This window comes from Protopterus annectens, chromosome 4.part0 (assembly GCF_019279795.1).
Source record: "Protopterus annectens isolate FY-2018-M chromosome 4.part0, PAN1.0, whole genome shotgun sequence".
In the NCBI taxonomy this organism is placed as follows: domain Eukaryota; kingdom Metazoa; phylum Chordata; order Ceratodontiformes; family Protopteridae; genus Protopterus; species Protopterus annectens.
This window is the reverse complement of record NC_056733.1, coordinates 883,664,486-883,679,139: the sequence shown is the minus strand read 5'-3', so window position 1 is coordinate 883,679,139 and position 14,654 is coordinate 883,664,486. Positions and strand designations below refer to the sequence as shown.

The 14,654-nt window shown below is 41.7% G+C and overlaps 1 protein-coding gene across 4 annotated transcripts in view; it reads right to left on the bottom strand.

The window, feature by feature from the left end:
• CABIN1 (calcineurin binding protein 1) overlaps positions 1-14,654 on the bottom strand; it is a 4,301,447-nt gene that overhangs the window by 2,270,429 nt on the left and 2,016,364 nt on the right. The gene's annotated exons all lie outside the window — the stretch shown is intronic.

The window sequence follows — 14,654 nt, the reverse complement described above, 5'->3', positions numbered from 1 at the left end:
ACGCTGATAAATGCATGAAAAACTAAGCATATGAGATTTGGGAAACAAAAAATTGAAAGGTGAATATTTAATGCAGCACACAGTGATTGAAACTGTAGACTCATTTATGGACCTGGGTATATGGGTAGATCCAGCTATGAGTTTTTACAATCATATCAACTAATTGGTCAATGATGTTATGGAGCTAAAAGGTTGTATAAAAGGTTAATAAAGTCTAGGAAATCAGAAATGATGAAGTCATTGTTTGTTAGGCTCAAACTTGAGTATGGAATATGGAATAATATGGACGCCTTTTAAGAAGACAAGCATGAGTAAACTGGCAAGAGTACAGCTGAAATATATCAAGAGCATTCATGTACATGAAAATTTAAGTTATTATGAAAGACTAAAATATCTGAGCTTGTACAGTGCCTCATACAGATATTCAAGAGGAGACGTTAATCAGGTATATAGGGCATTTAGAGACAAACTACCTCTGGGAATATTTGGGGTTATTAAAAAGTACTAGAGAATCATCAGACAACCTATGTATCTGATTCTATAGGAATGAGAAGTGTACTAACTGGTTCTCTGACAGAGCAGCTGATGCTTGGAACAGACTACCAAATTACATTAAAGCAAGTACTAGTTTAGATATTTTTAAGAACAGCCTGGACACCTATTATGGGAACAAGACTTCTGGTATATTGGGAGGCTAGAAGGGCAGTAATGCCCATGCTTGAAATATATGTATGTATGTATGTAAATGGTTTCAGGGTCAGCATTATGGCCTATCAGATTTGACTGGTGCAGGAGGCAGGGAATCGGGTTAAGGCAGCTCTCTGATAAAACATCATCAGTATGTCCAAAACGGTCTGTGTTGAGTGCAAGGTTTCCCAAAGGAAAAATCCTCAGGAGGAGTGTTCCTCTACATCAGAATGTTCTGATAAAAATGGAGCCCCTCAGAAAGAACCCATCTGTGATTACTGCAGCTGCTGTATGCATGATGAACATCAAGGGGAAGGAGCAAGAAACCGTGCCAGCTCTGACACAAGTAATGCTGGGGAGTGATGGGCCACTGTGTTCTCATATTAAGGATCAGCAGATAAAGCAGGGTGCATTTGAAGAGGATATGTCACAGGAAGACTTTTGGGAACTTTTCTGTACAATACTCATAGGTCCATAGGCCCACAGATGTGTACTATGCTAACGACCACTGAGATCTTTTTAAGCCTAGCCATACATCCCAAATTTCTGACAAGTTTTGTACCCTTAGAAAGTGTAAGCAGTGATCTTGGAGATAAACCATTTACAGATTACATGTGTCCATTAGAGACATAGGTGCCAAACTATGGATGAATTTCCTGGTCCCCATTCAACTGTCCAACTTGCACTTAAATTGGGTTAGGGAAGAACTATGCTTCACATGGATGAGGAGCCTATTCCAGAGCAGGGGTAGTCTCTGGGATACATTCCTGTCTCTTCAGCAGGTCCTATTTATATTATAGGTATGGTTTAAGTCTTTGGAACTGATACTCCTGGAGCTGTTTGTTTTGTGGACATGCAGGAGGTCCATCAAGGTGGGGTATGACACTGCTTTTTATGCAAGGCATAGCTCTCCCCTCAAAAGCCTGCAGGAGATGGAATAAAGGGATAGGGCTTTGAGGCATTCTGCAAAGGACACTACTTATGCTCTGTATTCTTTTAGTGAAGAACCTCTGTTGACATTCCAGTTGTTGGATGTGCTTGGTTATAAACATACCAACAGGGCACTCTACTCAAAATGATAGGTCTGATAAATAACCAAGAAATAGGTCTGATGAATATCAAATACATTGCAAAAATGACCTCCTTGGGCCTAGGCACCATACATTTGTTTATAAGTTGGACAACATAGAATGATTTCCTCACTACTATAGTCAAGTGATGGTCAAAGGCTAGATTATTGTCTACGTTTACCCCCAAGTCCCTGACTACTGCTCAACTATTAAGGGTGTGCTGTCAATATGATAGTTACCAGAGGTGGATGACTTACCAAAGGATATTACACATTTCTTGGCATTTAGCTTTAGTCCTTGGCTCTAGCACAAGTTATTTGTCTGTGTCACCCCTTTCTGGAGAACATTAGTGTCAATGGGGGGGGGGGGGTTGTATGACTGCTCTTAATTTGCAATCGTTATGTAAATTTGGTCAGCCAGAGGTCCTTGATGTTGGCTTTGACTTCAAAGAAGCAGATGCCAAAAATAATTAGTCCCGGGACCACTCACTGAGAGACTCTGCTGATGTCTGGCCTCTTTACAGAGGTGACCCCTCCAATTCTAACTTCCTGGGTCCTGTCTGTAAGCCAACTGGCTATCCAACGGATGACATAAGAGTTTATATACCTAACCTGGTGAATCTATCAACATTGCCCATGCAGGGTACTGTGTGACATGCCTTGGCTAGTTCGAAGGAGGCAGTGTGAACAGTTTTGCCCTCGTCCATCGCTTTGGTGACCTTCTCAAAGGAGTTCACCTTGTTCAGTAGACATGACCTGCCCTTGGTGAAACCAAACTGGGTTGGGTCCATTGTGCGGAGGTTTCCTATATAATTATTGATCATTTCCACAATAATTCTTTCCATGGTTTTGCATATGAGATTAGTGAGACTTATGGGTCTGCATATAGCTCACCTTTGTGCAGAGGGATAACTGTTAATGTTCTCCATTCATGAGGCAAGAAGCTTGCTTGGGGGCTTTGGTTAAATAGGGATTCCAAAAGATCTGATAGGTTATGTTTCATGCTACTTAGAAGGTAGCTTGGAACATTGTCTGGGCCCATCGATGCAGTGTTCTTGTCCAGCGAGAGAGCACTGATGACTGCTCTCTAGTGGTGATAGGGGGAGTTATATTTGATGGTATTCCCTGAGGGGAGGTTGGTGGGAGGGAATATATTCTACTGCTAGACTAGTAAACTCTGTTCAAGACACATTATTTCACCGCTCATCCCAGAACTTACTCCATCTGTGTTACACAACAGGCATGTATTCCACTCACTTAAACAACAGATACCCTGATAGCATGCATGCATTGAGAGACTGCAAGAATCACAGATAGTGAAATGCATGATTATTATATGCATCATGAGCAATGGCAAACATGAGCACAATGGTTTCATTTTGCTAGATTGCAAGGAAACAATTTCTGGGACTTAGAAACATCTCTTTAGTATTTATTTTATTTTTATTTTGCATTTGTTTACCGGGAAAGCCCAACTGGGCAGGCTGCCCGTTTTCAGTAGCGGCCCAGGGAGAAAAGCTCCATTACTAATAGTAAAAGATAATAAAACCAGGAAGAATGCATCGCAGTGTATGTACAATAAAAAGGTTATCTTAAGTTATAAAAGTGTCATACACAATTCGCAGTGGTTACATTAGCGATTAGTAGCAGTGTAATCACAAAACAGCAAAGATAAAGTAGTGTACTGCAGATCAAAGCTGATTAATAATGTAGAAGGAGTGATGTAATGAGAATATGAGAAGGATTCACACTAGTTTGGGAATTTAGTGGGGTAAACCCCATATGTGGTGCAATGACTAGGACTGCATGATGATGGTAATTTGATCTAATGAGCCCAGTAGTAGGCAAGTAGCATGCTTTCAGTGATATGAATTCACACAAGTAATGAAAAGGGCTGCAAAGCAGTCACTATGAATTTACTGTTACAAATGGGAAGGAAATGGGTGTACAGAACAGTCAGAAAGACAAAAGAACAAGCAAAAAAACACACACAAGGAAAACGGGAATGGAAGACTGGATGGGGCAGAGCAGGAAGGGTAGGTATGTTTCTGTGGGAAGGTAGGCAAAGGAAGATGTGGGCAAGAAAGAGGGCATAGGGGTTGCAGAAGGTGCAGATACACAAAAATTCAGAGAGAACAGGGGAAGTGTTGACAAAAATGGAGGGAACTACAGAGAAGGGACAAAAAACAGAAGGACAATAGTGAAAGGAAGGACAGAACTACAAACTGTGGAAGAAACTGAAATACGAGGAAGGGGAACATCATGACTTCAGACAGTCTGGGGTGACACATGACTGACGCTCTGCAAAATGCCACACCTAACCAAAGGTCATTCAACTCTATGACCACTCTTCTTGGGTGGGTCCAACAGTTGGTGGCCCACTGGGCAGAGCCATGCAATGGTGAAACTCTACAAGTCACAGAAGGTTGTGTTCCAGGCAGTCAATGTGGGCACCAGTTCATCAGTGCTGTACCTATACTGTCAAACTCTTGCTAGGTGATGTATACTGTGAACAACAGCTGGCACAACCTAATGGGATAGCCACACCTCCCCACCAATAACAGACTACTGAAGCCCACTAGGAACCCTCCAGGTCAACTCCAGCTTGGTGACATTACCTCCTTCTGGGTGACCAATGCAGCCCAGCAGAGAGAATATGGTACCGAGACAGCTGCAGTCTCAACAGGTGACAGCAGGGCAGGTGGACAGTGAGGTGACTACTTATACACCACAGCTACATCCACTGCAGACAGTTTACAAAAAAAACAGCTATAAATGGAGAGAAAAAAAAAAAAAAAAAGAAGTGATAAAGAGGCCCAAAAGAAAATACAATCAATAATGTATATCACTGTTTGACAAACCAGTACCTGGAGGAGTAAAATATACGGTATGCAGTGGCAAAATAAATCGTGCAACAGTCACAGGAAAGGGTGCCACTGTAGGCATTATGCCACAATGTGCAGGACTACATGCTGTCTAATCAGACCCCCAATCTGCATATCCTGAGAACAGTGCACATGGTCCAAGCAGTTCCAGCAGGGGAAAAGAACGTGGTGACACATATTACATCCATGGGAGACACACGGAGGTGGTAGACCTAGCTTACTAGAAAGTGTCCAACACGACAAAATCATGGCTATGCAGTGAAGACAAAGCCAAAGCAGACAACAATGTCAAAAAATAAGTAATGGACAATGGCTGGTCATCATATAACATGACATATGACAGCCACAAATAAACAATACATGGTGGTACGTCTGATGCATGGCCATTGTATGCTAGGTTTAAATGGAAATAGCAGGGCACTCAGATTGGACAAAATAATGTTAAACCTCATTTTCTGGAGGAGGAGCTGGAATATAGCAAAATGCTGCCAGGTACATTTGTATCACATACTGCATACTTATGTCAAAGAGGGCAGAAAGAGTACAGATGCAAATGGCAATGACCATACACATGTATGGTGGAGGTCACATACTGGATGGGATGGAGCCAGATTACATAGACCACATGCAGTTTTACTGACATCCTCACAAATTGCAAAAGCAGGTGTATCTGGTACATATTTAATATGGTGTGCTGTAGGCGCACCTGTGTCCAGCTACAGGTAAATGCCCTAAGGCAGCACTCTGTGGAGTTGGGCCAGTACTTCTAGGCGGATCAGTTGTTCCACAACCTTAGCTCATTTTGGTAAGAGGGGTGAAGGACTGTGCAGTGGATACAGCAGATATCAGTATCCAATCACTGACCATAACTATACAGACGTGCAAACAAATGGAGAAGCTGTCCCAGGCACAGACGGATATTTTGCTACAGGCCATCCTTCTATATGGTTCGCGGATTCTTCTGACAAATAACAGTGGCCAGGTCTTTTGTGAGGGGATCTAACTGTAGATGTCAATGCTATAGGTGGCTGTAAGAGATCTTCACTACAAGTGCACCACAGAATCACTGACATGACCTCCATGTCTGTGACAGGGTGCCAAAGGGGTGGGAGGTTGGCACAGTGGACGAGGAGCTCACCTTATAGGCACAAGGTGCAGGGTTTGAGTCGCACATGGGGTAATTGCCTGGGCTTGGAATGACCCCACATGGACAGTAAGCCTGGTACTAATTTATATTTTAGGGTGGAAGGTTGGCATAATGCTTAAGGTGTTTACTTTACCGACACAAGATGCAGGGTTTGATTATCACATGGGGTAACTGGCTAGGCTTAAAAATGGCCCACAAGGCCAGTTAGCCTAGTACTAACCTATGAGCTCTTGCACAGGGAACTACAGCTATAGGTGGGGTCTGCCTATACTGAAAAACCTCACACATATGGAACATCTCTATCTGGGGTGATGGACCGCTCCCCTCATACCTAGCGGAGGACTAGATATTGACATGGGATTTAACCCACCAGTTCCAGGGGTGTCTGTAGGTAATTTGGGGGGGGGGTGAAGCCGTACATTTGCATCGTGTAGTGCAACATGCCACAGTCATGAGCTCTCATAAGTTGAATACAGTCATATCATTACTACAGGCACTTTAGGTCTCCAGCAGGCACAACATTCTGTACAAGGTATGTGGGCTTATGTTCTTTGCATACCGTACTATTGTACAACTACTGCTGGTTGGAGAATTTGACCTGTCATTAAGTAGCACTGAAACACATGGGTGTTTCTCTCTCTGCTTTCACCAGTGACTCAATGTGTGGGCCCTCCGCCATGGATGTGGGCATGCCTGATGTCAAAGTAATGTCTCAGCCTGACAAGGACGGCAGCCAATGCACGACACTCATTAGCCACAGTGGCACTGGTGGGAATAAGTACTGTTTATTAGCTAATCTTTCCACTGACACAGTGTTACTGCCTCTGTAACACCCCCCCAAGAGTCCCAGGATACCAATGTAGGACAGGAATTGTCTGACACAACACAACAATGTGCACCCTAGTCTCCTGCTCCTCAACAAACAGTGGATGTCTGCAACTTCAATGAATATGGGAAAAGCACTAAAGAGAAGCCTGTTGGTAACTGACACCACAACTGGTCCTGCTCCCAGCCTAAGCAAAGTGTCTCAATAACCGTTATACAACATATCTGCAGACATCCAGACAAATGGCCATTATACAAAATATGTGCAGATGTCCAGGGACATGTCAATGCCACTAAAGTCACAGCAGAGCTAATGAATGCCATATGTGGAGTGCAAGATGACATCAGAGAAGGTATTGCATACTTAGGTAGCATCCTGGCAATGTGCTGTGGGAGTTTATATTCTCCATGTCTGCTACATTCTGTAGCCAACACCTTTCATATGGCCATCACACATTTGACTCTACTAGAGAAACATATCATGAGACAGGTAGGTCACAAGCATAACGCCACATTCTCCACATCTGCTACTGATGTCAAGCATGTTGCTGCCAGCCATGGGCTCCCCCTCATATGAAGTGTATGTGACAATTATCGCAGTGATATGGCCCAGTCATTCACACTCACAAAGCTCAAAATCCAATGCATCAGCCACTGATAATGCCTGAAATATTCCAAAGAGGGGATGCCCCCTTGGACAGGGGGTGAGCACAATCAATGCCAGTACCTCTTGATGGTGCCCTTGACCTGTTACAGAGACTTGTGCAAAGTGCAGAAAAATCTAGAGGAGCTCTCTCTCCCCACACAAACAATGACCACCACCACCACCCACCTCTGAACCCTTACTCCACACAGAATACACCACCCCTCCTTGCACAGTCTTCCAAGTTTTGCCACATCGCCAAGATACAGCATCCATGTATCCACATCAAAAGCCTCCCAACACTGTGCCGCTAGCCATTGTGCATATGACGACACCTACAGCCTCCCCTTAGTGCTCTCATCAAGATAATTTGTACCTGATGTTCATCTTGCCAAGTCATGTCTTGTATAGCATTACCTAGCTCAGTATGGTTTGCTATGCCTAATTTTCCCAATGCCACGTCACACTGTGCCTATCTTCACCTCACATGTTCACTCCCTGCAAATGTATTCTCCAAAAACTCCTCATCAGCCCGTCCTCCACTGCTGGTAACATTCTATCCAGTTCTCCAATGGCAAGCCCTCCTGCATCTATCTGCATAACAATATGTTGTGCAACACTTTGCATGTGGCAAATATCCTGCTACAGGTTTCCAGAATATACTGGTAAAACTGCAGCACAGTGCCAGAGGCATCTAAGCAGCTGATGTATTCAGTCATTCATCAGTCCAAAAACATGTCTGCAACAGTAGAGAGCTGTATGAATTCTCTGCCATGGTCTGTAGGCTGTGTATCAGTGTAAATATCCATGACTACAGGGTATATCCAGCATTGCCAATTGTCAGTGAGGAAAGTCTTCCCACACAAATTGCCAGTGTAAGTCACACCTGTGCCAGATGTGGGAATCCTAAGCACTGTCTGGGTGGCACACTGATACACTGTATATTGCACAGTGTGTATTGCAGCTCATCTGAAAGCTGATGGAGTGGAATACCCTTACAGTCAATATTACCATTGTCTCTCTGTCTCAGGTGGGGGCCTTGAGGGCAATGTGGGTGCAAGAGATGGCACCAAAAACCTCTGGAAAGTGGGCAGTTTCATAGAATGCCCACACAGTGTTGTTTCAGTACTTTGCACAACATGGAAACCACATATTATTCTCCGTGTACTGAAACGTATCATCAATGAGCTGCTGTAGTATCCATGAGACAGATGCCTGGGACTGAAACGTGACATCAATAAGCTACTGTAGTATCCATGAGACAGATGCCTGGGACTGAAACGTGGCATCAATAAGCTGCTGTAGTATCCATGAGGCAGATGCCTGGGACTGAAAAATGGCATCAATAAGCTGCTGTAGTATCGAGGCAGATGCCTGGGACTGAAACGTGGCATCAATGAGCTGCTGTAGTATCCATGAGGCAGATGCCTGGGACTGAAACGTGGCATCAATAAGCTGCTGTAGTATCCATGAGGCAGATGCCTGGGACTGAAACGTGGCATCAATAAGCTGCTGTAGTATCCATGAGGCAGATGCCTGGGACCAAAATGTAGCATCAACAAGCTGCTGTAGTATCCATGAGGCAGATGCCTGGGACTGAAACGTGGCATCAATGAGCTGCTGTAGTATCCATGAGGCAGATGCCTGGGACTGAAATGTGGCATCAACAAGCTGCTGTAGTATCCATGAGGCAGATGCCTGGGACTGAAACGTGGCATCAATGAGCTGCTGTAGTATCCATGAGGCAGATGCCTGGGACTGAAACGTGACATCAATGAGCTGCTGTAGTATCCATGAGGCAGATGCCTGGGACTGAAACGTGGCATCAATAAGCTGCTGTAGTATCTATGAGGCAGATGCCTGGGACCAAAATGTGGCATCAACAAGCTGCTGTAGTATCCATGAGGCAGATGCCTGGGACTGAAACGTGGCATCAATGAGCTGCTGTAGTATCCATGAGGCAGATGCCTAGGACTGAAATGTGGCATCAATAAGCTGCTGTAATATCCATGAGGCAGATGCCTGGGATACACCTGCTGTGCCCCCAGCTGATACCTGCAAGGTCACAGGAAATATAAAGCAAAGATGACGCTTTCAGTCTAGAAAAAAAAAATAGTTAAGGGAAGACCTGCTGGATTTAATACAAATGGACAGACCTAATCAGATAGATGAAAGAAATAGATTACAGAACGCAAATAAGACTAAAAATGTTAGAAGATTGGTAAGAGAGAAAAACATGGCATTCAGGACTATTAAAAGAAATTTATGTGATAAAAGAAATAAATCAAATACATTACTGTGCAGCAAAACTAATAAAGGATGAAGTGTTACTACAAAAGTGTGGCATAATAAAGGAAAAGTGTTACACAAAAGCATAGAGTAGCAAATGAAAAGAAAGGAACAAACAAAATACAACCACAGAAACAAACACAGAAACCTATAAAGCAACTAAGACAAGATATATTACTGTTAGAAGAATATGGAAACAGCTCAAAAATACTTAGACGTGGTAAAAGCAACACACAGTATCAAAACAGACTAGGATTTATCAAACACTAATGCCAATAACAAACTAGCAGCATATGCAGAAAGACTTAGAAGGTATGCAGATAAATATAAAAAGTTCAAAATAAGCACTTCATTGATGACTCAAGAAAGATTTTATAAAGAACTGGGGAAACAAAAGTAAAAGAAATACAACTTAGGCTAATGGCCCTGGAGCCTTTACAAGCCTAATACACACCTATGAACCACTACCAAAAAAGAGGCAATAGGCACATTTTGAATATTTATGAAGACAAGTGTTGAACATAAACATGCTAAACAGACAGAATAACAGTAATTAGTTCTAATGTAGAGGACATGAAAGGTAATGAAGTAACTGCTACAGAAATTGAGACAAAATTCAGAAAAACTTCTTACTGGAAAACCCAAGGCCCAGATGCAGTACCTCACTTCTGGCTAAAGGTATTAACATCTTTACACAAAGATTTATATGTGCATCCCAGACATACACAGATCTGGTTAACAGGAAAAATGATAATCCTCCTTTAGAGTGAACCTGCAAGCCATCCTAAAAACTAAAGACCAATAACTTGCCTTCCAACCATATATAAATTATATACTGGGACTGATGCTGAGTTTGTAGTCATTCAAGAAAAAAATTCAGTTACGGCACTAGAACAAAAGGGTAACAAAAGAAAGTCATACAAACTGTTGCTATATAATGCCACAACAAAGAATTACACACAGGGGAAGAATCTAAGTACGGCATGGAGAGATTACAAAAAAAATATGACAGCATCCCACATTCATGGATAATAGAATGTTTACAGATGTACAAGATACACCCTACATTGCTCAATTACATTACAATGACCATCTAACAGTGCAAACCACTTCACGACTAGGCCATGAAGATGGACAAATTATTATTCCAGGGATAAAGATGCAAAGTGGAATATTCTAGGGGGAATCTGTCACTACTGCTGTTTTGTATTGCCCTTGAACCTTTATACTGTTTAATTGAAATATTAGGTCTTGGTTATAATTTGGCTCTCAGTAAACAATCTTGTTTAAGGACTTCTTATCTACTTTTTGTGGATGATGTAAAACTGTACAGTTCATCGAAAGAAGATTTGAAAGCATAAACACAAATGATTAAAACTTTCTCAGAAGATATAATTACATTTGGTCTTGATAAATGTGCAAAAGCAACATTTAAAACAGAAAAGTTGCAGCACTAAGAAAATATTAATTTGGGATAGGAATGCAATATAAAGAAACTTCAGAATGACGGAACATATAAATATTTGCAAATAGAAGGAAATTAGTTTATTCCTAGATGGCAAGGCAGTTTTCAGTATTAGTTTAATCTTCTGAAGTATTCTTACTAATTTTTATTTTCATTTGTTTATCTTTTATTAAGTAAAAATTAGAAACCAGTTTACTCTTACTGTTCTAACGTAATAATTTTGGGGAGACTGCCTGGGCCCAAAAAACGTACTGGATTAACTGGACATGAAAACAAGATAAATGCTTCACACTTACCACATTATACATAAAAATCAGTGTCAACCAATCCATGTACAGATCTGCAATTGTGGGACTGCATACATATCTGCTGACCTCACCAGATCCAAACTTGGTGAAAGTTTTACACGAGAAGAAGTCTAAGATGGCATCTTTGCCCAGTTTACAAAAAACATTTCGATACCATGTGGGAATGGACATCAAACAAGAAGACAAACGTCAGACAGCAACACAATGTGAAAAAAAAACCCCAAAAGAAACAATACAATAAAAAGGGTTAGATGGGATGTGGGAGGAAACCGGAGCACCCGGAAGACACCCACAGGACCACAGGGAGGATGCAGACTCCGTACAGAAAGCACACCAACAGAGGATCTAACCAGAGAACCTCTTGTTGTGATGTGGCAACGCTAACCACTGCACCACCACAGCCACCCTATTACCAACATTTGAAAAACAGATGCAAGAAAACCATATACAGTAGTCCAGGAAGAAAAAACACATAAGTAGCATTAATCAATGAAATTGATACACCCAGTAATTACAGTGACTTGCGTACAGAGAGGCAGAAAGCTATAAAATACCAGGATTTGCATGCAGAAATGAGAGCAATGTGGAAGAAAGACACCCAGGAGGTTCAAATAGTAGTATGAGCAATGGATCTAATGAAAGCCAATTTAATGTCATACTTAGATATGCTATTAATATATGTAATTCCGTATGAATTAAAGGAGGAGGTAACTAGGTTCATAACTCACTGTATTCTCGTACTATGGAACAGGTTAGTCTAGCAGTTAATGCAAGTATTAAGGCTATGAGCTGTTAATACTTCCTGTGGTACAGGGTTTGATTCTTTCAGACTTTATTTGCCTACAAGTGTGACCTTCCGCAAGTCACTCAGACAGTGCTTTGGAGCAATTGGGAATTTGGGCAAGGTTCCTAAATAGTCTCCCTGGACTGCATACCTAGCAACTACCTAGGAACCTACAGGTCAAGCAAAGAAATACTGTCTGCCTTTAAGGCTAGTCATGATGACTGGAAGGGTAGACATAACTTTACACTAGAGTTATCACGCACAGCCTTGCTTGATTTTAGTGGTGGGTACTATTAAGTACTTATACAGGGTAGGACAAACCTTTAAAGAATGTACTTAAGTGTCTGTAGTATCTTATGGTTCCTGCAATCGCTTGCCCAGTATACCTCCTGTGTTATGCTGTTCTTTCCATACGGGCAGCTGGTACAATGTACACTCATGTAGCTGAGGCCTCACTTGCTGGCAATTAGTAACAAGGGAAGGGGTATCGGTGTACAATACATGTGTTATCAAGAATTAATACACAACTCTCTCTCCCAAATGTAGATCGTAAAAGATTGTCAAGCTTACCCTCAAGCTCCCCCCCTCACTTATAGGATTTAAACCCTCAACAGGCTGATTCTAAATTTTCCAGTTTCTCCACCAAATTCTCTTCAGACTGTCCTGGTATACTTCTGAGAGGAGAAGAGATTTCCATGTTTTACAGGAAGTGTATAACAATCTCTTCCAAGTACAAGACTTGGTACATTATCCAAGTAACTGTTGTGAAGCAACTCCTTACATTCCCAAAATATTATGTTCCCAAAAACATTTTTCTGGATCATCACATCTCCAACATATGCCTCTTGTCTGTGGGAACATTTTTTTGAAAAGGTGTAGAAACAGTTGCGCAAATACTTACCATTCAATAACTGAACATTTTCTAGACTTGGTTGCATATCTAAGATTAAGACATTTCCCCTACACGAATCATCTGTAATCGCTTTATTTACTGCATGCTATTTTTACTTTTACACAGTACTGACTTCTCACATCTTATATTGCCTTATATGACCTACTTACTACGCTTTTCAGTCTGTTATTTCTGTTCCGGCTTCAGTTATAAAACTTACTGTGTGTGTGGTTTAAAAAACTACTACCCAGCCCTCTGCATATCTTCCTTCAACTCTAACATCAGTCCTGAATATTCAAGTTGATCGGGGATCAGTAACCTAAAAGTTAGTCTAGTTTCATCCCTTTTTACTTCATCTTTTATTATCTGCTCCAAATATATTAGTTCTTTGTCATAACCTCATTACATTTTCCTGTACATTTCTTATTACTATATTACATTTTCCTGTACGTTCTTATTACTATAAATCGGAAAGCCTACTGAGGTTACTCGCATTTTTCAAGATCCAGCTTTTTTTAGTCTTATATATACTGTCTGTACTTCATGCTCTTTATATTCCTTTACTAAAGCTGTCCATATGTCCACAAGCGATCCTGATGTAGCCTTGTCAGGTACTATGACTACCACGTGCTTCCATCCGATCACATATTCACTGCCCTGAATCAAATATATTATTCTAATCTATGTGGCCTTACAGCACACTTCCAAACATGGAAGTTCTAAATGGATCCACTCAGTTGTCTGTTACGCTTTTTCCCCCATTGCACTCTCTTCCACCTCAAAAATCCTTAATTTCCTTTTTTACAGCTGTCCATAACCTGATCTCTCAGTTGTTACATACAAGCCTGACCAACACAAAGAGCCAGCAGCACCCAAAGTATCCTAACCCTCTTGTATTTTACTTCCGGTCTATAATCGCCTTAGTCTTAGCTTGCTTCTAATCTTCAGAGTCATTTCTTCCCACATTTCTTTAGCTGCTTGCTCAACATCCTGTTTCAACCAAATTCCCATGTTAACTCATTTTGTCATGACCACACAGATAAGGAAAGTTCTGTACCAAGTCATGTGATTCATAGGTAGGTACTAGGCTATTGGCCCTAGGGCCTATATAAGCCTAGCCAAACGGTACCCTGGCTTTTGCCACCCAAGAAAATTGTTTTCCTGTGCCCCTGTCAAGCAAAGCCACAGAAGTGATCCCCGGGGTAAATTTCCTATCTCCCATCCAATCATCAAGATTTTTCTTGAAGAGTGCTAATGAGTAGCTTTGTTTGATATAAAGAGGTAGTTTGTTCCAGAGTATGGGAAGTCTGAGACAGGAATCTATCCCTCCAGCATGTTCTGTTTATTGTAGTGACAAGGTTTAGGTCCCTACAGCGTGTAGCTCAGAGGGATTGGGATTTCTTTAAGTGGAGCATGTCCAACAGCTCTGGGTTTGACATAGCTTTGTATGTTAGGCAGAGATCGCCTCTGAGTAGGCGATATGCGACAGAGTAAAGCTGGAGTTTTTTGAGATGGTCTGCGTAGGGCATCTGTTTGAGGCCGGTAATCCTCTTTGTGAGGTATTTCTGTGGCCTTTCTAGTTGTTGATGATGTCTTGTGAGGTACATACCAAAAGGGGCATTGTACTCTATAATGGGTCTAATGAGTGACAAGTAGACGG